Source organism: Vicugna pacos, unplaced genomic scaffold (assembly GCF_048564905.1).
Source record: "Vicugna pacos unplaced genomic scaffold, VicPac4 scaffold_19, whole genome shotgun sequence".
Classification (NCBI taxonomy): domain Eukaryota; kingdom Metazoa; phylum Chordata; class Mammalia; order Artiodactyla; family Camelidae; genus Vicugna; species Vicugna pacos.
Genome location: NW_027328740.1, coordinates 28,246,441 through 28,268,588, shown reverse-complemented (window position 1 = coordinate 28,268,588; position 22,148 = coordinate 28,246,441). Strand labels below are relative to the sequence as shown.

At 47.9% G+C, this 22,148-nt stretch overlaps 1 long non-coding RNA gene across 1 annotated transcript; it reads right to left on the bottom strand.

Annotated features, from left to right (window-relative positions):
• Positions 1-12,605: 12,605 nt before the first annotated feature.
• On the bottom strand, positions 12,606-17,772 carry LOC140693114 (uncharacterized). The gene is made up of 4 exons (XR_012068784.1): positions 17,589-17,772; positions 15,948-16,198; positions 15,593-15,790; positions 12,606-12,828 (listed from the first exon to the last, which is right to left on the bottom strand). It is a non-coding gene; the product is annotated as an uncharacterized lncRNA (long non-coding RNA).
• Between the last annotated feature and the right edge of the window lie 4,376 nt (positions 17,773-22,148).

Genomic DNA, 22,148 nt, shown 5'->3' with positions numbered 1-22,148 from the left:
GGGCTCTTTGGGAGGGACTCTGGATTATGGGGACCTGCTCTTTTCTCACCTTCTTTAGTGAGATCTTTTGTCCATGGTGAAGTTCTTAAAGAAAAGAAAAGTCTCATTGGCTTTGGGTCAGATTTGGAAAATGTATACCTTTGGAGACCCCCTGGAGGAACAAGGGGGTTCAATACTGCCTGGAGAATTGACTTGTCAAAATGCCTAACAAGACGCTATTTGCAAGGTTTTTTTTAAAAGATTCTTATCCTAAAACAAATCCCCTATCTAAACCTTTTGGATGATCAAATATAAAGAAAAAGGAGAATCATGTCTGGCCTAACACTTGCTTAACGAAACGGAAGGACAGAATCAGTTTCAGACCAAAACTAAAAATGCATTTATACCATCAACCCTCCCACTCTTTTGTACACTGTCCTCATGTAATCTGCCAGATGGCCCCCTGGAGAAGGCCCTTTGCCCGGAACTCGTGCTCAATTTCAGAGCTCGGCCAAGCGGGGGGTTGGTCCCCAGGGCCTGAGAGGGGCTATGTGTGAAATCTTCTCTGCTGAGACCCAGTGGGCTGAAGGGAACTGTGTTCTCTGAGGGAGAGAGAGCACACCGAGCCTCTGTGGATGCATCTCTGAGATCCTCCCAAAGGCACACAGCTCTAACTCTGGACACGGGAATTTTTGATTGGCATCTTAGTTGGAAATCTCCTCCTGGATAGAAAGAAGCAGATTCAAGATGTTGCAATTGGATGGGCAGGTCGGCCTCTCGAATTAGTCGATGAGGAGGACACGCAATTCTCTGCAGAAGTAGGAACACCCATCCCTGCTCGGCTGACGTCATGTACAGAGAAACAGAGACACGACTCTAGGGGGAATTCAAAACCCACCAACCTTTCTTACCGACGTCAACGTCCACACTTTATTCTCCTGTCAGGTCTCTGCACAAAAACTGTGGCTCATCCCCAAATATCACATACCCATCACCCTGTACCACTCTGTGTCTGTGTCCAACTCGAGCATTAAGGCCTGTGACCGTTACTGTTAAATCGTGTCCCCCTTTCAGCCCGTCTCCCACCATCATCCCAGCCCAACCTCAGTGTCTCTCTCCAGGTCAGCAGCACTCTTCCCACTTGCTTCCCATCAGTTTACCTTGCCCTGCTTCCATTGCTTATTCCCCATACGTTACCCACAACGGTCTTATTAAAGTATGAATCAGATCAAGTTGTTCCGCTTTGCAAAATACTTTCGTGATTTTCCATTGTATTCAGAAGGATATCCAGAGTCCCTACCAAGGCCCTATGTGATCCGGGCCCTCACCGATCTCTGCAGCCTCAGCTCTCACCGTTCTGCTCCAGCCCATCTTCACCGCCCCGATGGTCCCCACCAGGACAGCTGCGTTTCTAACTCCAAGTCTAGTACTTACACTTCTTCCAGCCTGGGAGGCTTTTCTTGTCTGTTACCTACGTGGCTTATTCTTTTGCTTTATTCAGGACTTTGTTCAAATTATTTACCCTCAGAGAGGACTTACCTGACCAGATTATTTAAAATAGCACGCACATATTTCCTATTCAAACATTTTCTCTCCTAATATGCTTTATGTTTCTTTGTGGCAATTATTAGTACCTGGCAGTACATCATATATTTATTTGCTTACTGGTTTACTGTCTGTCTTTCTTACTAGACCTATATTCATGGAACCACAAATAACTGTTTTAACCAGTAACTTTCAAACCACCTTTAAATGAATTCTTTTATAAGATGAGAATTTCAGAGGCTTCCACGGGTTGCTTAGGGGAAAAAAGAAAAAGGATTCAGGTTGAACTAATTTATTAAGGACCTGGGAGTTGGTTATTTATTTTATACATAGTAGTGTGTAGCTGTTAATCCCAAACTCCTAATCTAGCAAAAGTCCTAGCTGACTACTATTTTTAAAAGAGTTTTTTTCTTTTTAAACTGGGGTTGTTTGAGATCTCTTTTCTTCTTCATTATTTTTCTTTTTTTAAAGATTTTTTCTTATTATTTTTTTACATTGAGGTACCGCAAATTGAATCCAGCATGTACTCTACCCCTTGAAATATACCATCCCCTCCAAAGGGGATGAATTTCACAATAATTTGACAATACCATATTGAATTAAGATTTTTGTTCCATTTTCCCTTCATAGAGTTTATAACTGAGGGAGAGAGTCAGAGGAAGCCCTGGGCCAACCCTTCCTTCTCAGCGGGTCACTACACAGCAGAGGAGCTTGGCTGTCTCCAGGCCCAGCTCACCTTTCTGCTCTGAGGGCTGACTCAGGCCACTTCTCTTAAAAGTGGCGTGTTAGTAGCAGCAGAAAGCCAACTAGCGAGCAACAATGGCAAAACTGACCCACCTGCAGTTGGACATCATCTGCTTTGAAACGAACCTCTTAAATCTCTTCTTCATATTACTCGATGGTTTTCAAAAATATTCCCAAGGAGATGAATCTCACTGCATTTTTCTGGATTTCTTGGGTCTTCTATGACTTTAACTGCAGGTTTGATTTTCTGCACAACATCTGCAGGGAAGCCAGGCAGACCACGTGAACAGACCCTGCAGGCCGCGGCTGAGGCCTCCGGTCAAAGCATCCTTGTTGTGCAGAGCCTACGTTCATGGGACCAGTTTCATTACTGCTATAATTAGTTCTTATCCAAGTGTCCCACCGGAAATGTTTCTAGATAGAACGTGGCCTGACGCAGATGAGCAGTGGGGATGTGGGGTGCAGATGGCAGAGAGACTAGAAGGAGAAAAGGGAAATGTGTCTTCAGGCTTCAGTTTGGAAGATTTCTGATTTTTATATGAACATTAAACTTGGTCAGGCTGAAGCACCGTTTGCTCTAAGACGGGGTGATGTACACATATCCCTACAACTTCTAAAAAATATGTTGAAGCTGGGCGTGACAGCCTAGGGGACAGACAGCTTTGAGTGACACCTCCATTCCAGGATGCCTATGGTCTCGGGCTCACAAAGAGGAAAAGAATACACATATTTTGCCTCTGTAGTTCTATGTGAAATTATTTTGACCCTTGCCTGATGGTGTAAGATCAGAGAGCATGTAGTCTTTCTTACATTGCAAAGACGACAATTCTTCTTGATGAGTCAGCACACTGTTTCCGATGGCCCGGGGTCTGTGCCAGACATTAGCTGTCTAGACAAATACCACACGGCCCCCCATCCCTCAAGGAGATCACAGTGTGTCGTGGAAGATACAAATTTAAATAGATTTTCAAAACAATGTGGTAAGAGTCACTTGGCATCATATATACTATATGTTCAGAGGTGCTCTTGCACTGCCTAGGGCTGTGTTCTAGAAGGTAGGGAAGGTGTCAGAGAGGAAATGCTTTCTGCACTGACATCTGACGGATTCCAGCAAATCTCTAGACCAGGAGAGTGCGTGGTGGGGACGGGATTGTCAGCAGCTTGCCTGTCTCGTGCAGACCCCTGGTCATGTCTAAGAGCACTTTGCACATAGGGAAGGAACGTCAGTGAGGCTAGAGGCTGTGAGGAACTAACGGAATCTGAGGCTGAAAAAAAGCAGCAACTAGGTGATGAGAAGGTGTGACGTTAAATCAGGGAGCATGGACTTCCTCACACACGCAGCGTGGAATTCTTTGGGGTTTTAAGGAGGAGAGTGACACAGATTAGTCATTATAAGTGAGCAAAGTGGATTTTTCACTCTAAAGAACAGCACTGGGGAGACTAGCAAGGGGTGTGATTTAATACAGTGGGAAGCAAGAAGCAGGGACATAGTTGGGGGACATTAAGTAATAGAATTGTAGTACTGACGGGGGTGAGGGAGTGGAAAAGTAAAGGAAAACTCCCAGATGTTTGGCACAGAAAAGAGATGGGGTAGTGATGCCATTGTTTGAAAAAGTAAAACTAGTTCTGAGAGAGTGTAAATCCAGACAAACAGAGCTTGAGGTTTTTATGGGCTAATCAAATGGGAATGTCTACTTATCAATTAGAAGTATACTTCTGGGACTGAACTGAGATGTCCATGCTGGAAAAGATTTGACAGTTAATCAGTGGACAGAGAGCAGTTGAAGCCACGGGAATAAATGCCACCCACTGACAGTTTACCAAAGAAAAGGGAAGGAGGGCACTTCTGGTTCAGAAAATATGGCAGACCAGAATCTTGTAGACCCACTCACTTAAGACACATAAAAACGTAGGACAAAATGCCGCCAGTGTTTTTCTGTTTTTTTTAAGGGCACCTTTATTGTGGTATGATACCTGTACAATAAAATACACATATTTCACATGTACTACTTGGTGAATTTGATAAATGTCTACACCCAGAAAACCATAACCATGATCAAGATAGCTAACATGTCCATCACTCCCCAAGAGGGGCACTTTTCGATTCCCCATATTTATCCCTTCCCATCCCCTTCTCTCCCTGAGAACCATAAGTTTGTTTCTCTATGTCTGTGGATCTGTTTCTCTTCTGTATTTAAGTTCATTTGTGTCTTTTTTTGATTCCACATATAAGTGATATCATATGGCATTTTTCCCTTTTTCTTGTTTACTTCACTTAGAATGACTATCTCTACGTCCATCCATGTTGCTGCAAATGACATTATTTGTTTTTTCATGGCTGAGTAGTATTCCATTGTATAAATATACTACTACTTCTTTATCCAGTCACCTGTCAATGGACATTTGGGTTGTTGCCATATCCTGGCTATTATAAATACTGCTGCTGTGAGCATTGAGGTGCATGTGACTTTTTGAATTAAAGTTTTCTCCTGACATATGCCCGGGAGTGGGAAGGCTGGATCATGAGTTAAGTCCATTTTCAGTTTTTAAAGGAACCTCCACACTGACTTCTCTAGTGACAATGCAGCCCATCTTGTGAAAGCAGAGCCATGCTCAGAAAGTAACGGGTATTTCTAAGGGCCAGACATGATGCGCAGTGAGTGTGGCCTGTTCAAGAATCAGAGGGCAGTCTGCCAGGGCTGGAGGAGAGTGACAAGGGAAGTGTGGTACAGGTAGGAGTCAGACCATGTGGGGACATGGCAGGCTGGGATAAGGAGCCTGGACTTCCAGTAATCCCTTGGTAACCATGGGGCACTGGTTCCAGGACTCACCCTGAAGTCAACATCCATGGATGCTGACGCCTCTTGTATAAAATGACATAGGACTTGCATGGGACTCATGTACATCCTCCCATCTACTTTTATATATATATACAAACTATTTTTTATTGAGTTATATTCATTTTGCAAAGTTGTATCAAATTCCAGCATACAGCACAAGTTTTCAGTTATACATGAATATACACATATATTTGTTGTCACTTTCTCTTTCACTGTGTCCTCCTGTGTACTTTAAATTATCTCTAGATTACTCGTGGTATCTAATACAACAAGAATGCTATGTAAGTAGTTGCCAGTGTATGGCAAATTCAAGTGTTGCTTTTTGAAACTTTCTGTTTTTTCAACAATATTTTCAATCCACCGTTAGTTGAATTTGCTGGATAGGGAGCCCATAGATACGGAGAATCCCCAAGCTCCTCCTTCCCACATCCTATATTTTCACTGCAAGCACTGAAGGGGTCCAAACATAAAAGAGACCCATCTACCTGCTGGAAACCCTGAGAAATTCCGTCAGCGTATGTAGCGCAGGAGAGAAGGCTTAGGGCCAACTAGTGGGAAAGGAGGGCCTGCCTGGAGAGGATGGAGGAAGGACAGTAGTGGAAGCCATCACGTACTCTTACTGGAACTAGCTGACAGCAGTGAGGGACGCCAAGGAACTGGGTACACGTCACGTGTGGGGCGATCCTGGCCACCAGGTGCAGGGTTCACATAACTGGGACCCAGTTTGCAAGATCAAAATAACAAGGAGGCAAAGGGGCTGCCTCAGTCCCAGGATCCTGACAACGGCCACAGCGACGTGACCCCAGCTAATGCGGTTCCCCTAGTGAGCCAGTAAAAGGAAATTCTGAGCCAAGATATTACAGATTCCACCACAGCCACACGGATAACTAGATCTCTAACCTGACAAAATGTAACCACCAGAAACAGGAATCTTTCCTTTTCTCTTCCTTTGGAACTTTGGACAGGGAGTCACACATCTTTGAGGGGAACCACCTATAAACAAATAGAGAGCTCACTTTTTCAGGAATAAGCATGGAGAAAAAGAGTGGGGTGATGGTTTAAAGCAGAAGTCAAAGTTGAAGCCAATCTGAGTAATGGTAAAAACATGCTACTCAATGAATTCGAGTTATGGCAAAAAGAAGGAGGAAGGTTAAGGAAATCTCTATTAATATCCATTCACCAAAAAAGAATAGCCAGCCATAAAAAGACAGCACCTTAAATTAATAATGTTTTTTTTTTGGTGGTGAAAAACAGTGCCTTAATTTAAAACAAGGCTTGGGCCATCAACAACACTCTGAGAGATGTTGATGAGGAGAACATAAATCTGCATATAGATATGTAAGTTTTCCAAGTCCACCGCTCGAAAAAAATTAGTCAATCATGTGTCCAGTTGATTGGGAAATCCCAATAAGTAAATAACTCAAAAGTGGGAAAGACATGGGATTAAATATTGGTAGTGAGCAATGAAATCCAAGATGTATATACCTATATTTTCTTTGTTAATGTAACAAACTTAAAGCAACTGTCTAAAAAGTAGTAACTGGAGCACACAAACACACACACACAGTTTAGAACAACAGAGAGGTAAAATATGCTAAATTTATCATTATTGAGGAACAGGATCTAATAGATTATTTCATTCTTGAGACTCTTATAGGATTACTGGTCCAATTGAATATAAATTTATAAACTTAGAGATGATTTATAAAGATTCAGAGAGAATTTTCTTTAAGAGGCAATATAGCTTCCAAATCACTGAAGAGAAAATTAACAATAAAAAAATTAATTAATCCAGGTAATATGGAGTAACACTGACCATATTTACCACCCTAAAGTAAACCACAAAATGGATAAAATATATGAAGCAATGATTTTTAAGACACGTGGAAACGATCATCCACTAGGACCTTGCCTTGCCACCTCGATACCAAGGCTCCTAGGCCTCCTACTGCCATCACAAAGGATGTCCACCAGGAGGCGACATTTCCTTCCTCTGCTCCTACTGCAGAGCCAGTCCTGAGCAGTCCTTTTCCAGGTGTTGGCAGGCAGCTCCCAGAAGTGCTCTCGTGGGCCTTGGTCCCTTTTGGCCACCAGCAAAGGGATCAAGGATGAGCAGTGAGCCTCCTTCCTCATCCAAGACCTAGGAAACTATCTGACTTCTGAGCAGCCCTTCACTCTTGTCTGCTGTCTGGTACTCTCCACCTGGCTTCCCGAGTCCCCGGCATGGGCAGCCTGCACGCTGGACACAGCCCATCAGAATCTGTTCCCCCGCCAAGAGGCCACGCATGATTGTGAGCAGGGCTCCAGGCCTCTGGAGCAGCGCGGCTTGGACTGGGTCCTGGCCCTGGGCGCACGAGCTCCATGCCCTTGGTTGAGTCAGTTAACATCTCTAAGCTACAGTTTCCTCATCAGTAAAATGAGGACATAATCAATATGGAAAAAAACCAGAATCTGAGAGGGACTAAATTTCTGGTGATTGATAATTTTAATTTTGATTTATACAGCAAAAGACATCATACAATTTTTACTACTTCGTATTTCTAAAGGACAGCTTCTACTATTAAAAGTAATGCATGCACGTACACACAAACACACGTGCAGACACACTGGCTCTGGTCCACATACATCCCCACGAGCACACACACATGGAGTCTTGTACCACACACACACCCACAACATACACACAACCACACACGTCCTCAGGCGCACACACACACATAACATAGAGAACCACATACATCCCCAGGTGCAAGTGAGCACACACACACACAGTCATGTACCACACACATCCCCAGGTGCATGCGTGCACACACACACGTCTTACACACTTTGGCGTTATTCTAAATCAATTTACAATGAGGGTCACAGTGTCCCTTGTTTTATCCACTCAGAAGATCCTGACTTTGGAGCGTGAAGCAGGAGCCCCTCCTCTCTGGAGATGGTCTTTACCAATTACAGTCTCAGTAGAGCCAACATAACTGCTCTGGACCTTTGGAAGTGCAGGGCCAGAGCATACCTGGGAGCTCACATCCTATACATGTAAACATGTTAAGTGCAGTAGGTTCTAAAGTCCTGCCTTTACAAATAGACGTTCATTATAAGGTGGAAGGCCAGGTTCAAATTTAGAATTCCAAGACACAGGGGAGTCCGGCAAAGAAAGTGAGCGTGTGGTGAGAGCTGATTCCCAGTCTCTGACCACTTGCCTGACCCTTTTCTTCCCAATGCTGGGTCCATCCCTTGCCACAAGTGGCCTTGGATGTTCACAGGGGGACACTCAGAACTCACATCCGGGATCTGCTCATACCCTCCATACATACAGCTGCCCTTTGGCCTCTCTGTGAGTACTGGGAATCTGAACTTCCAGGAGAGCCGATGCAGGCACTAGGAATTGGTCAGGGGCTGCTGAGGCAGGGCATCTGGGGTCCTGGGTTTCTAGAGCACGGGATGGAGCCAATGACCCTGTCCCCTTGGCCCTGCTGACTCCACCCCATGGAGGGCGTGGCCAGAGGAAGTGTCAGGGCCAGAGGGACCCTCTGCAGTGCAGGACCCAGTGCAGCGGGCCCCCTTGCCGGGGCCTAAGAGCAGAAGGCCTAAGGAAAGTTCTGAAGAGGCTGTAAGGTATCTTCATTCCCATTAATTAAACAAAAATAAAAGCATACCACAGGCGAGAGTGGAAAGGGATTTGTTAGAACAAGGGAAGGCACTTGCCAAGGTTTGGCCATAGAGGGCTGGTGGGCTTGCCAGGTTGATGAGGAACCAAGAGGCCGTTAGTCCCCTCTGGGTCTAAACACCTCCTGAATTCCTCCGGGTAACACTGAAATGCAGTGAGACATGGAACTCTCTTAAGTTGTTAAAATCTTCATGGTGAGCCATTCAACTCTCTCCTCATTCTTGGCAACGAAAGCACGATAAACACAGGCCAGAAACTCATCAGCCTGTTGGTTGGTTCACTATCCGTCTGGCGCCTCCTCTTGTAGGAGCCTTTATCACATCACCCAGGGCTGACCCGGCTCAGGATTATAGCTGATTTTCCACAGGTGGCATCACTTGCTAGTGACATGAAGCAGGCACGTTTGCCACCTCCCAAACACTGAGGCTCCTCCTGGGAGGAGCCTGCAGACCCCCAGTCCAGCCTCTGCACCACGATGTTCCTTAGTGTCACTACCGGTTTGCTGCCTTGGCCTCTAGCTTTGACCAGATCCTCGCCAGATTGTCGATAAATATCACCCATATACCTCATCTAAGCTTGCGGTCCAGATGTGACCATGGTTCTTATTTTCTTCCCATCGATGGATTGTTTGATCTTTGTGTAATCGTGTCGGCAGGAAGGCCAGTACCGCCCTCTTGAGGCCTCCCCGAGCCGCCTCTGTGTATAACTGTCCTAGCGCCCCAGGGGATCGGGTCTGAAGCCTGGCACTCAGACACGAGGATGTCAGCTGGAGAGACAGGAATCCACTCCTGCCGTGGCTTCTGCTGTGGCTCAATGTGGCCATAAAAACGGATCCCACAGGCCCTGACGTCACTTGACTCACTGCAGGGATGCTCCCACACTGCCGCATTCCCCCCAGAGACCGAGGGCTTTTGGCTTGTTCTGGAAGGCCCCACCCCCGAGGGGACACTGGGTCCAGTGGAGCATCCAGCCTGCTTCCCCGCCAGCCCTTAGGGCCTTTGTGGGGCCTGGAACATCAACTACCTTCCCCTTAGGGACTCCTTTGTCCTTTCCAGCCAACAGACCTAGGTCATAAGCACCTTAACTCACCTGAGGGTGTTTTCCTCACTTCAGGGGCAGTGAGGACTGGGCTTCTTCACACTCCAAGTGCCCCCGGTCTGGATGCAGACAGTCTGGCTCTCCCCCCAGTCCTGCAGGTTCCGGCCACACCTCCTGCTGGTCACGGAGTCTGTGCTGTATTCTCTTCCAGGACAACAGGTGCACTCTGCCCCCCGCCCTGTCCCCACCAGCAGTGGCAGAGGTGGAGGACAGGCGGGTGAGCTTGGGCCTGAGACACTGCCCTGAAATCAGTGCCCCAGAGGCCGCTGGTGACTAGAGGGACCACGGGGAAGAAGGCAGCATGGGATGGGAGGGGGAGGAAGGTTCAGGATAACGAGATGAAAAGGGGAACAGATAGCACCGTGAGGACCTCGACCATGAAAGGGAAGAAGATAGACAGTGACAGCTGGAGCGGTGTTGGCGTTAAAAGCTGCGGGCATTTTCATTTAATTTTATTAATTACCATTACATATAGTGACATATTTTTATTTGATTAAAGATTAGGTGCCATGTCATATAACAGGATATAGTATATTATTTATTAAATAATACATAATAGTAGATATACTAGCATGTTATGTTCTGTTTATTTATTATCAGATAGTATATAATACATATGTAGTTATTTATATACATAATATATAATTCATGCATCTATATAATATATAACACATAACAATGTAGGATTATGAATATTATATTTTATAACAAGATTACATAACAATAATGATGTAATATTATCCATTGTATATCTTGGCTCATGACACATTCTCACCTTAGGTGCCTGTCAGAAGTATTTATGTATTAAAATTAATATTATAAGAAACAGTTGTGAACCTGTCACCCAGCACCAGAACAGGACTATTGACAGTGACATACTGTGTCCTATCCTGCCCTAGGCCTCTTCTCACAGGAAGTAACCAGCATCCTGAATCCTGGCTTACACTTGCCTTGTGTTACTGTCACACACACAACATTTAAGATCAGTTAAAACAAATGAACTGCAGGTACATGCAACGAAGTGGATGCATCATACACCCTATGTTAAATTGAAAAAGTAAGCCCAAGAAGGTAGCCTATAGTGTGCTAAGCTTTTAACTGTGTATATATATGTCAACTAAACTCACTAAATTAAGAACAACTACAGCTAGAGTCCAGGTGGGAGAGGGACAGATAAAAGGTGAGGTGAGCAGATTTGCTGCAGGTGAGCGAGTTCCCTTCAAGTAACATGTCATTCTCTCTGAAGCAGGAGGCAAGGCCATCTGCTGGGAGTCAGGGAAGAGACAGAGGGAAGCTTAGAGGTGTGCAGAGAGCATAGAATGTTGACACCACTGTGTGGCAAGTGGGGAAATGTGCTCACTAGAGAAATCCTGGAGGATTGCCTGGCAGTGGCAACATGCTGGGCATTGATTTGTAGTCTTAGAAATCTGTGCTGGGAGAGCCTGCTGCCTGCAGGCTCAGAACAAATAGAGCTGGGTGAACCGAGATGGAAGTCATCCTGGTGAGGAAATGAAAAGATCAAGGGTCAAGGGAGTTTTGTTTGTCATAAAGAGAGTGCTGACTGTGGATGCAGAGCTGGAAGGTGGGGAAGTGGAAGTAAGAGGAACGTGGACAGGTAGGAAAGCAGAGGAGTCAGTGCATGATGCCCCAGTGAGGGTGAAGGAGGGCCAACGAGGCTGGTGGAGAAGCAGCTGGATGGCTAGAGTTGGGCACATAAAGGAGAGAGGCTGGACCTGGGGTGGAGACACGCCCGGGTATGAGCCCGGGGGTAGGGTGAATGGGAGGTGTCTGGCTCAGGCTGACGGAGAAGAAGACCCTACAATGACCATACTGGGTGGTGGAGGGAGAATCAACATTGACGTCTTGATGGTAGGCGGTGAGGCAATACAGAGTTGGTGGTCCAGCTGCTCCTGACTGAGGCAGATGAGCAGGGAGGCCAGGGTGGCAGGCACTGCTAGGAATGGACTGGGTTTTCCAGGTGTTCCCAAGAGAGGAGGAGAAATCACCTCATGGGAGAAAGTGAGCACAAGGAGGTCAACCCAGGCTCCTGATCAAACGGAGAGTGTGAGGGGGCAAATCGTCAACTCCAGAGATGGTGGCCTAGGAAGCAGGGACCATGGGTGAAGTGAGGGGACACTCAGAGAAGAGAGAGAGATGAGTCTTCTGGGTGTAGGGGGAAGAGAGGCCCCAGGACAAAGGAGCACAGGGGCACAGTGATGAGGATGGACTGGCTCTGTTGTGACACTGCAGGAATGGCTGGATCTTTGTCCTGAGGGCTTAGTTTGGGGGGGCTACTGGCCTCATGAGGGCCCCCCTCTCAGCAGCCTGGACAGATGCTCCCGCTCCTGATAGCTCTGTGGCCACCACTGTTCCCGGAAGGGCTCTGCCTCCATCTTCTATCAGACATTCCTGCCCAGTCCCCGACTGCCAGCGAGGGAGCCTGGGCCTCAAAGCCGTTTGCCGTGGAGGGACACAGGCTCCTTGGAGAAGCAGGCTGATCTTATTTTTCTCCGTAACCCACGGCCTAGCAAAGCGCCAGCCTATGGGTGGGCCATTCAGGGGCTCGGATACTTCTTAAATTAACTCAAAGCAGTAGAATAGCAGAGCTGGAGGAAGTGACCACTGAGCTCACAGAGTTCACTGCCCACACCCCCATTCTACAGATGAAGAAACAGAGGCCAAGCAGCCAAGGTCATGCTGCTCTTTAATGCTGGCCTCTGTTGGGCATACCAAGTGATGAGCTGCACTGAAGGGCCTGAGAGGGGGCTCTGGGGTCAGACAGCTTGGGTTCAAGTCCCACCCCTGCCATTTACTAGCTGTGTGATTAATGACTGTCCTTCCTGTAAAGTGCCACCTCATTTGTTTGTCATGAACACAGAGTTCCTTGAACAGCAGGACAGAATTCTTTAAAGGTTTGCTGTTGCTTTTGTTACTATTATCACCAAGTGAACCCTGAAATGAAGAACAAAGACAGCAAGATTTTTTATTTTAAAAGATTTTAAAATACGATGATGACTGTTTGATTTAATCTATTCAAGTTTGCATTTGACCATTATTAACAAACAACTGCACAATGGATGACTTTTGAGGAAATGTTACTACATGTCTTTAATTCTCACTAACTACACAGGCTATTCAACAGGAAGCAATTTTTTTTCCAGGAAGAGGGACAAAAAGTTAACAATATCTCTGTACCTCTCGGTTCCCAGTGAGTTGGTTGTGATCTGTCAACCCAACTTTGGGGAAATGCCCTCTCCTCCTGGGCTCGCTGCACTGCCACGTGGCCTCCAGGGAGCGATTTACCCCCACACGAATCCAGTATCTTGGTTCATATCTTTGCTTCAGATCCCTCAAGGACTGCCCATGCACCAGGGCCCCATCTGCCCCGCCAGTCTCACCTGCTGGCCTCCAGGAAACTATCCTGGGTCTCAACCATCCTCTGTTCCTATGCCCGCCCCACTACTCTTCATTTTGTCCTTCAAGTGTGGGCTCCTGTGGCTTGCCACCAAGCAGGGGTCTCCCAGTCCTCCACCTTGGGGAACTGCATCGTCCTGCACAGTGCCTAGCGAAACTGTGTGGAGGCCGGAAGAATACAGAACAACAGGTGCTCAGAGGGGCTGCCTTTCCCACTGCAGGGGCCCTGGAGAGCTTTCTCCCAGCTGGTTATTCACAGGCGCTGAAGCTGTGGAATCTCGATCTTACCAATTTAAAGGGCATCATCACTAATTACAAAAGAAATCATTTTTTCAGTAGCAAAAGGAGAAAAGACTTTGTGCCCCATGCCCCCATCTTTCTTCCTCCGCCTTCAGAGGTGATTCTCACTCTCTGGGCAAGGGTAGAAAGCAACAAACAGAATATTATTTTTCAATGATTCTTCTTTCCCACTCTGAAGATTGCATCCCAAGACTGATGAAGGCTAGGATGGTTTGGCTTCCCTGTACTGAGTATTCAGAGGCTCAGGGTGGAGGGGGTTAGGGAGATAATTCAGCATTATGGAACCAAACAGAGACATTAAAAGGTTCTACTCTAAACAGAAAGGAAGCAGGATGCTATAGAAATGGGAAAACCATCATTGGAAATGACATAACGAGTTACAAGACAATAAACATGAAGATGTAAAAAAGAAAAAGTACATCAAAATACAAAATGGTGGGAAAGGGAGACGGTAGCAAGAAAAGATAGATTTTTTTCTCTTTCTTTTTCCTTTTTCTCATTATTCTTAGGATGTGTTGGAGCCTACGTGATTATCACTCTAAAGGAAATAGATATGGTAATGGGTTGATATACTTGAAAAATAGGGTAACCACAAATCGAAAGGATATAATAGAGTTAAAAAAAAAACCAAAAAAGAAACAAACTCTAAATGGCTTAAAGACTTAAACAGACAAGACGCTAAAAAACTCTCAGAAGAAAACATAGGCAAAACATTTTTTGACATATATCTCAGCAGGGTTTTCCTAGGGCAATCCACCCAAGCAACAGAAAATAAAAGCCAAAATAAACAAATGGGACCTAGTTACACCTATCAGCTATTTCAAAGCAATAGAAACCATAAGCAAAACGAAAAGACAACCTATGGATTGGGAGAAAATATTTGCAAAAGATGAGACTGAACATGGCTTAACTTGTAGACTATAAAAATAGTTCATACAACTTAATAAGAAAAAAAAAACAACCCAATCCAAAAATGGGCGGAAAAACTAAACAAGCAATTCTCCAATGAAGATATACAAATGGCCAATAGTCATATGAAAAAAAGGCACAATATCACTAATTATCAGAGAAATGCAAATCAAAACTACAATAAGTTATCATCTCACACTACTCCGAATGGCCACCATTCAAACATCCACTCACCATAGATGCTGGAGAGGCTTGGAGAAAAGGGAACCCTCCTACATTATTGCTCGGAATGTAGTTTGGTGAAGCCAATGTGGAAAACAATATGGAGATACCACAAAAGACTAAAAAAAGACATCATTTGATCCAGCAATCCCACTCCTGGGCATATATCCAGAGGGAACCTTAATTTCAAAATATACCTTCACCCCAATGTTCACAGCAGCATTGTTTTCAATGGCCAAGACATAGAAGCAACCTAAACGCCCACTGACAAATGACTGGATAAAGATGTAGTATTTATATATAAAAGAATATTACTCAGTTGTAACAAAGAAGGAAATAATGCCATTTACAGCAACATGGATGGACTTGGAGATTATCACACTAAAGTGAAATAACTCAGACAGAGAAAGACAAGTAACATATGATATCACTTATATGTGGAATTTTTAAAAAAGATACAAATAAACTTATTTACAAAACAAAAACAGACTCACAGACTTCGAAAACAAACTTAGGAGTTTGGGATTAACAATTACAAACTACTATATGTAAAACAGACAAACAGCAAGGATTCACTGTAGAACACAGGGGAAAATGTTCAGTATCTTGCAACCTATAATGGAAAAGAACCTGAAAAAGAATAGACTATGTATATGTACAACTGAATCACTATGCTGTATACCTGAAACTAACAAAACAGCTGTATATCTGAAACTAACAAAACATTGTAAATCAACCACATTTCAATTTAAAAAAAAAGATAAGCTCTAAATAGCTGTATTCAAAGAAAATCTTCAACCCTTACCTCTTACAAAAAGTAAAATGGGAAGCTTGAGCAGGACCAAATTATACTGAATGAGAGGTTACATACCTTCTCCAGCACGTGGCCCATGGTACACATACATCGTGTTTTCCTTCAGGTAAGAATGGCCCTTAATGCCCTGGGAGCGAGTCCTGCTGGGACAAAGCCTCTGTGGCAGTGGCCTCCTTGTCACCGCTCCATCTCACCAGAAGGCCAGGGTTTTCAGAGGGGAGGGAACACAGAGCTCATACACTTCAGATATATTTCCTGAGAAAAATTGTGGAAAGACCAAATTCACCTGCAGTGCAGGAAACATGAGCACGGCCCCTAAGCAGACTGACAAGCCCGAAGCAAGACGGCCCGATGTTCACATCGGAACCAGAACAAAAACCGTCTGGCCCCAGTTAAACGATCACCATCTCACCTGCAATGAACTGTTCGTACTCAGTGTCAGGGATGTTTCTGTTGAGACTTCAGAGATCAAAAAAGTCAGACCAGGGAATCCGGACCTGGTGGATGTCCAGGCTCTACCAATGGTAGAGGCGGCCCCAAGGGGGTATCACCAGCACCGACTCCTCCATTTTCAGCAGGGTCTTCAGGAGGAAGGCGATATGGATACAGACGCCCCTACGGAGGCTGAAGCCCTCCGGAGGGTTGACATAACACAGAAGGTACCTGGGAGGGAGCAAAGGAGAGCGGGTCTTCAGGGCCAGGTCTCTGCACAGGAATCCCGGCTTAGATAGAACAGATACAATGGGAATCTCTGCACAGCACATGGCCTAGACTCAAGACACGTTCAGCAGCTTCTGGTTTGTATAGTGGAGGCACTGCCCACCGATCTCTGTGTGGCCAATTATTTCGAGTCCGGGAGCACATGCAGAAGACATCTTGGCATCTGTCTATCAACGCTAAGCACCTGACTAGTACCTGAGCACCCGTTCTCCAGGGGCCCTCAAACTTCTTGGCCTAAAGACCCCTGTACACTCTTAATTACTGAGGACTTCAAAAGGCTGCTATTTATGTAGGTTAAATCTATCAATAGTTCCTGTGTTAGAAGTTAAATAAGAACTTTAAAAAATGCTTATGAGTTCACTTAAAAATAATAACAACCTACTATATGTTACCATTAATACTCTTAAGCAAAAAATAAGTATATTTTTCTAAACAAAAATCATTAATGAGAGGAATAGCAGTGATTTTAATTTCTGAAAATCTCTTTTGGACTGGTGAGAGCTTAATTCTATCTGTCTCTACATTACCTGTTTTGTGATATCACAGACCAGGTTTTCCCTGGAAAACCCCACAGGAAACTCGGGAGTGCAAGAGTGTGCAAAAGGCAGGTGACTTCCCGGCGTTCCTACGAAAATAGTCTTGCATCTCAGGGGCCTCGGACTCACTTTGATAACTGCTGCCCTACCCTAGGCGAGACTCTCCTACACAAGAGCCAGGCAAGTGTCCTGGCTTCTTTAATGAGTTACCGCAGCAACACCCCTCCCTTCTCTGTGTTAATGTTTCCCACAACCTCCATTACTGCAGATGAGGATGTAATCCTCAACTGAGGCCTCTAATCCCAGAAGACTACCAACCTTGAAAGGGAGGGCCCATCTACCATCTCTACACCCCGCACAGTCTATTTTGAGTCAAGCCCTAGATAACTGCTAATTGACACTGACCCTTGTCTTACTCCTGAGTTTTATCGAAGGAGCCAACATCTGGATGGAACTGAAATTTCCCTGCTGATATACAAGGCTGATAAACCACCCTATTCCAACATCTGATTCTGGGGCTCTTCAAAACCCGGGTAAGGCCCCGCTTCATAAAAGACGGGTCCTCCACCTGCCCTTCCCAGGGGTTCTGGGAGGCCGCGGCCACGCAGGGCTACCCGGACTCGCGGTTCAAGCCCCAGAGCCCGAGGGGGAGGAAAGCCGGAGGCTGTGCCCCAGCCCTGTCCCCCCCGCCCCAACCCGCTCCCCAGCACCACAGCCCTCCCCGGCCGCCACACCAACCGGGATCCCACAGCGGTCCATGTCCACTGGCCCCGCCAACGGCACGGCCGTACGTTTACCGTCTGTGAGACGCCGCCCCAGAAAGGATGTCGGCCGCCGACTGACGCGGCCAGAACTAGTGGCCCGGCCAAGCAAGCCGCCATCCCCAGCAGCAAACACCGCCATGGCTCCAGGCAGCTGCACACTTCCGGAGCCCGCTGCCTGCCCCAGAAGCGCACGCCGGCCCGCGAGGGGCGCGGCGTCTGTATCCATGGCAACGCCGCGGGGCCCTCCCCTAGCGCTTGCGTCTTCGTCCTCCCGAGGCTAGACGTGCGAGGGCAGAACTTTCGGAGCCAATGGGAGCCAGGGCGCGGCCAGGACGGGGGTGGGGGGAGGCTTATGGGGCAGCTGGGCGGGGCCGGGGCGGGCGGGGCCGCGCGGACGTCCTCACCAGCAGGTGGCACCGGCCGGAGGCTGGGGCAGTGCTGCCACCAGTGGGCGGGGCGGCGGTGCAGCGGGGCGGGGGCACCCTCACCTGTCTGTGTGCGGGGCTCAGCCTGGGCTCCGGGGCCTCCGCTTGCACCGGAAGTGGACCCAGGCTACCGGTGGGCAAGATAGAGGACTGAGCCCAGGCAGGCACGGCTGGCCAGGTAAGGCACCTGAAGTGCAGATCCGCCAGGCCGGCTGCCGGCCTTGAATACGCGCTGCTAGGCAGTTTCCAAGAAGACGGGATCTGTTCCAAGAGGGGAGGTAGGGCAGGGTGCCAGATGCCTGGTTGGGTGCGGTCTTACAGGAGAGCCACGTTGAGAGGGTGCAGAGCAGCCCCTGTGTTGGCGGGGCTAGGAATTTGGGGTATAGGGTGGGGATGATGTGTGCCATGCCCTGTGGTCTCCCAAAGAACTCGCACCCCCACGCAAAGGACCCTGCTCCCTCCACCCTTCACTGCATCCCCTGCCTCCCCCAGCACCACCGCCCCTGCCCCCGGAGTGTCCCATGACCTCTCCCCACACCAGGCACTGTCCCTGTTACAGGTACTTATCTCCTGGTGGTTCCAGCCCAAGGGTGGGGGCTGTATGTGATCAGTTAGGATGCCTGGAGCCTTTGTATGAAACCTCAGACTATAATGCAGGCGTGCACAGAGGCCCCTCAAACAGGATTCCCTGCATTCCCTCCCCACCACGCACCCACAGCGCAGCTGCCACACCAGGCCAAGCCTGCCGGAGGACCTCTGTTCCCTCTCCTCCTGTCCCTGATCAAGAGTGCACCGCCCACACTGCTGGGTATTTAGTGGGCCTTAGAAGAGTAGCTGGTATTTTCATGGACAAATATTTGCTCTTTTGGGAGGAGTTGAGTGCAAAGGGATGTAGGGTATGCCTTTTCTGTTGTCCTGGAACTGGTGACAAGGATGCAAACTTAAGTCAAAGCAGTTTTTAGAGAGAGCCGCAAAATATCTTACCCAAAGATCACTGTTCCCCAACAAAGGCAACACCACCTGGCGGGTGGGGTCCTGGTCCCTCTTTCTGGAGGTTGGGCTTTGCACCCTCCAGCTGGGACAGAGCCCAAAACAGCTCTGAACACGCTCCAACAGGCTTTCCCAGCACAAACTGCCTTTATTTTGAATCTGGCTGAAGGAAGCAGCTGAGAAATCTGGGTAAATCTTCCTGGGTGTAACCATGCCTTTTGTGCTGAATGAAAGAGTGGCTCTCCAAATGCTTACATCTTAGAACTGAATGTGTGTCGAAGCCTTCATGCATGTAGCATGTTGGAAACAGCGTTTCATGGTGAGGGGAACTATATAACTTACATGTGTATGGGGAAGCCCTCACTCCAACAGGCTTTTCCTGCACAAACTGCCTTTATTTCGAAATTGGCTCTTGCTGAGAAATCTTGGTAAGTGTTCTTAGGTGTAGCCATGCCCATTATGCTGGATGAAAGAGCGGCTCTACACTTGTTCACATCTCAGAAGTGAATGTGTGTTGAAGCCGTCATTCATGTAGCGTGTTGGGAACACAGAATTTCGTGGTGAGAACTATGTAAATTACATGTCTATGATGAAGAACTCGCTAGAACCGGGTATTCCAGCGCATACTGCCTTTATTTCGAAACTGGCTTCTCAGAAGCCTGTGGTCTCCACTGCAGGTCTGTCTCCAAACCCAGGGCCAGCATGGTGACTCTGCTCCCCCTGTCTATTCTGGAAGATCTAGGTGTCCTCCATGGCCCTTCCACCATTGTTTTTTTTGGAAAATTCCGCAGATGGAATGGGCCTGAGAACAGGAGAGCTGGATGCCAGAAGTCACTGCCCAGTGTGTGGCTCCTGGGAGGGGCATCTCCTCTCCGTGGGCTCTGATCTAACCTCCCCACTCCCCCACCCCCACCCCTCTCCTCCTGCATTTCCTGATTGATCCCTGGATAATGGTCCATACCAGGAATGACCTGGGAGAGGTTTTATGAGTCTTTAAGTTGAAAAAAAAAAGAAATCTTTAGACAAGTTACTGAAAGTAACTTCCAGCTTTACCGGGAAAGTCCTCATTCCAATGTTTAAGGCTAGTTGACAGGGTGTCAAATTGCTTAACCACTCACAGCTGAGCAAGTGCTACCTCTCTCTCCAGCTCCCTGCAGCATCCACCTGTGGCAACTTGGCCAAAAGAAGGCAAGAAAGCTCTTTACCCTCGCTAGCACCAGCGTGGCTTTGGAGTCAGTGGAGGCTGAGAGAAAGGGCCCCGCCCTGAGGTTTCGGGGGCCTCCAGCCACAGCCAGAGGAGCGGGGGTTTTCAGAGTGGCCCAGCAGGGAAACCAGGCAAGGCCACCTGGCCCAAGTCTTCCCTGCCCAGAGAGCCTCATGAACTGCTTTGGGCCACACTCCCCGTTTGGGCCCCCTGCAAAAAGGTACCACGGGAGCCACACCTGAGAAGGCAGAGGGACAGCCCTTTAGCCTGGGGTCCCTGCAGGTGTGTCCTGTGAGACCTGTGGCCACATAAGTTCCTTGTCTCTCCAGGTCACTGAAGGGACTGTGCTGGGCATCTTGGTGGTCAGGGACATGGGAACACCTCTAAACTCTGAAGAAGGACAGAGAGACTCTTCCTGGAAGCAAGGATTCCAGGGAGACACCTTGCCCAGAACTGGGGGACTGTGTCCTGAGTAGACCCCTGGGAGGCAATGTGGGGCTGTGGGGTCCTCTTCTGAGAAGGGAGCAGGTGTGTTTTCCGGGGGTGGGGTCCTGCTTTGTCCAGACATGTCCTTGTGTAAGACTCACTTACAAACACCTCCAAGTCCACCTAGGGGTGGCCCCAGAGGTGTGGGTAGAGGAGGAGAGTGAAGGGTGCAGACTTAGGGCCCCCCGAGCCACCCAGGGAGCCAAGGGTCAGTGGGAACATCTTGGGAGTCTAGTGCAGGGGTGGAGGACGAGCACTAAGAACATGCCAAGTCATGCAATAAAGTGACCTGTGACCACGAGACACAGGTGGCCGTACACCAAAAGAGGCAGATAGAAATTTAGACCCAGGATCTGAGAACCTTGAGAGGGGCTGGAGGGTCCCAGGAACCCTCAGGAACAGCTCTTCTAGGGGCACAGACATCCCAATACACACATTTCTCATGGAAGCTATTTGGGGTGCAAAGTGAGTTACCAGGATCCTGAACTTAGTATGGAATCCCACCCCCTTGTTCATCACGGTTCCTGGCAATAAATTGCTGTCATTTGTCCCTGGACATGCACAGGGAAGCTGACTGCTGTGGGGGTCACTGCAGGACTAGAATCTTCTGGTGTGTGCTCTGTGACCACAGAAACCCAGGGGGATTTCTCAACGGGAGAACCTGGAGACCATGCCTGCTAGGACCACCCTCATGGGATGGCCAAGGAGCTCGTGGTACCCAGGTCACCAAGTGACGAAGTTGTGAGGTTGCCTGGGGTATCCTGGGGCATGTAGATTTCTGAGGTCAGCACGTGGGCCCAGCACTGCTGGATGGTCTGCACAAAGAGGGTCCTGCCCTCCTGATGATGGCTCTTAACACCTGCAGGGAAACTGCTCTCAGGGCTCCTGGAGGTCCATATTGAGAGTGTCCTGCCAGCCTTGTGGGGTCACCTTCCCCTGATGCAGAAGCAGACCTCTCTCCCTTGAAGCCCAGGGGACACCTGGTTCAGGTCCCACCTGTGTGCCCTGGACACGCAGAGCCCCAGAGCTCTGGCACAGACTGGGTTGTGGTCGTGTCCGGGCAAAAAAGGCCCTGGGAAGGGGCTCATTCAAGGGCAGAGGCCACTCTGCAGGGATGCTGGACCTGGCAGCAATGCACTGCTTCAGTACTCCATTGGTTTGGGTTTCCAAGCTGTGGGATGGAAGGGCCTCTCCTTCCTGCGGTGCAGTCGGGGGAACTAGATCCATCGTCAAGGTCAGCCCTGAAAATGGAGGCTGCGCTACCTCCATTCCTGGAAAGAAAATCAGTCCCCTCCAGTCCAGGTGATTCAGAAAGTCATTCAGCAATGTTCGGGGCCCCCACTTTAGGCTTTGAATTAGAGCTGAGCGGCTTAGGAGGCCAGATCCCTGTCCGTGGCTCCAGGAGCAGGCTTTCTGCTGGGGGACAGGATCCTCACAAACACCTGTGTCTTTGTGGGACACTCCCCTCTGACAAGCTGGGAGGCAGGG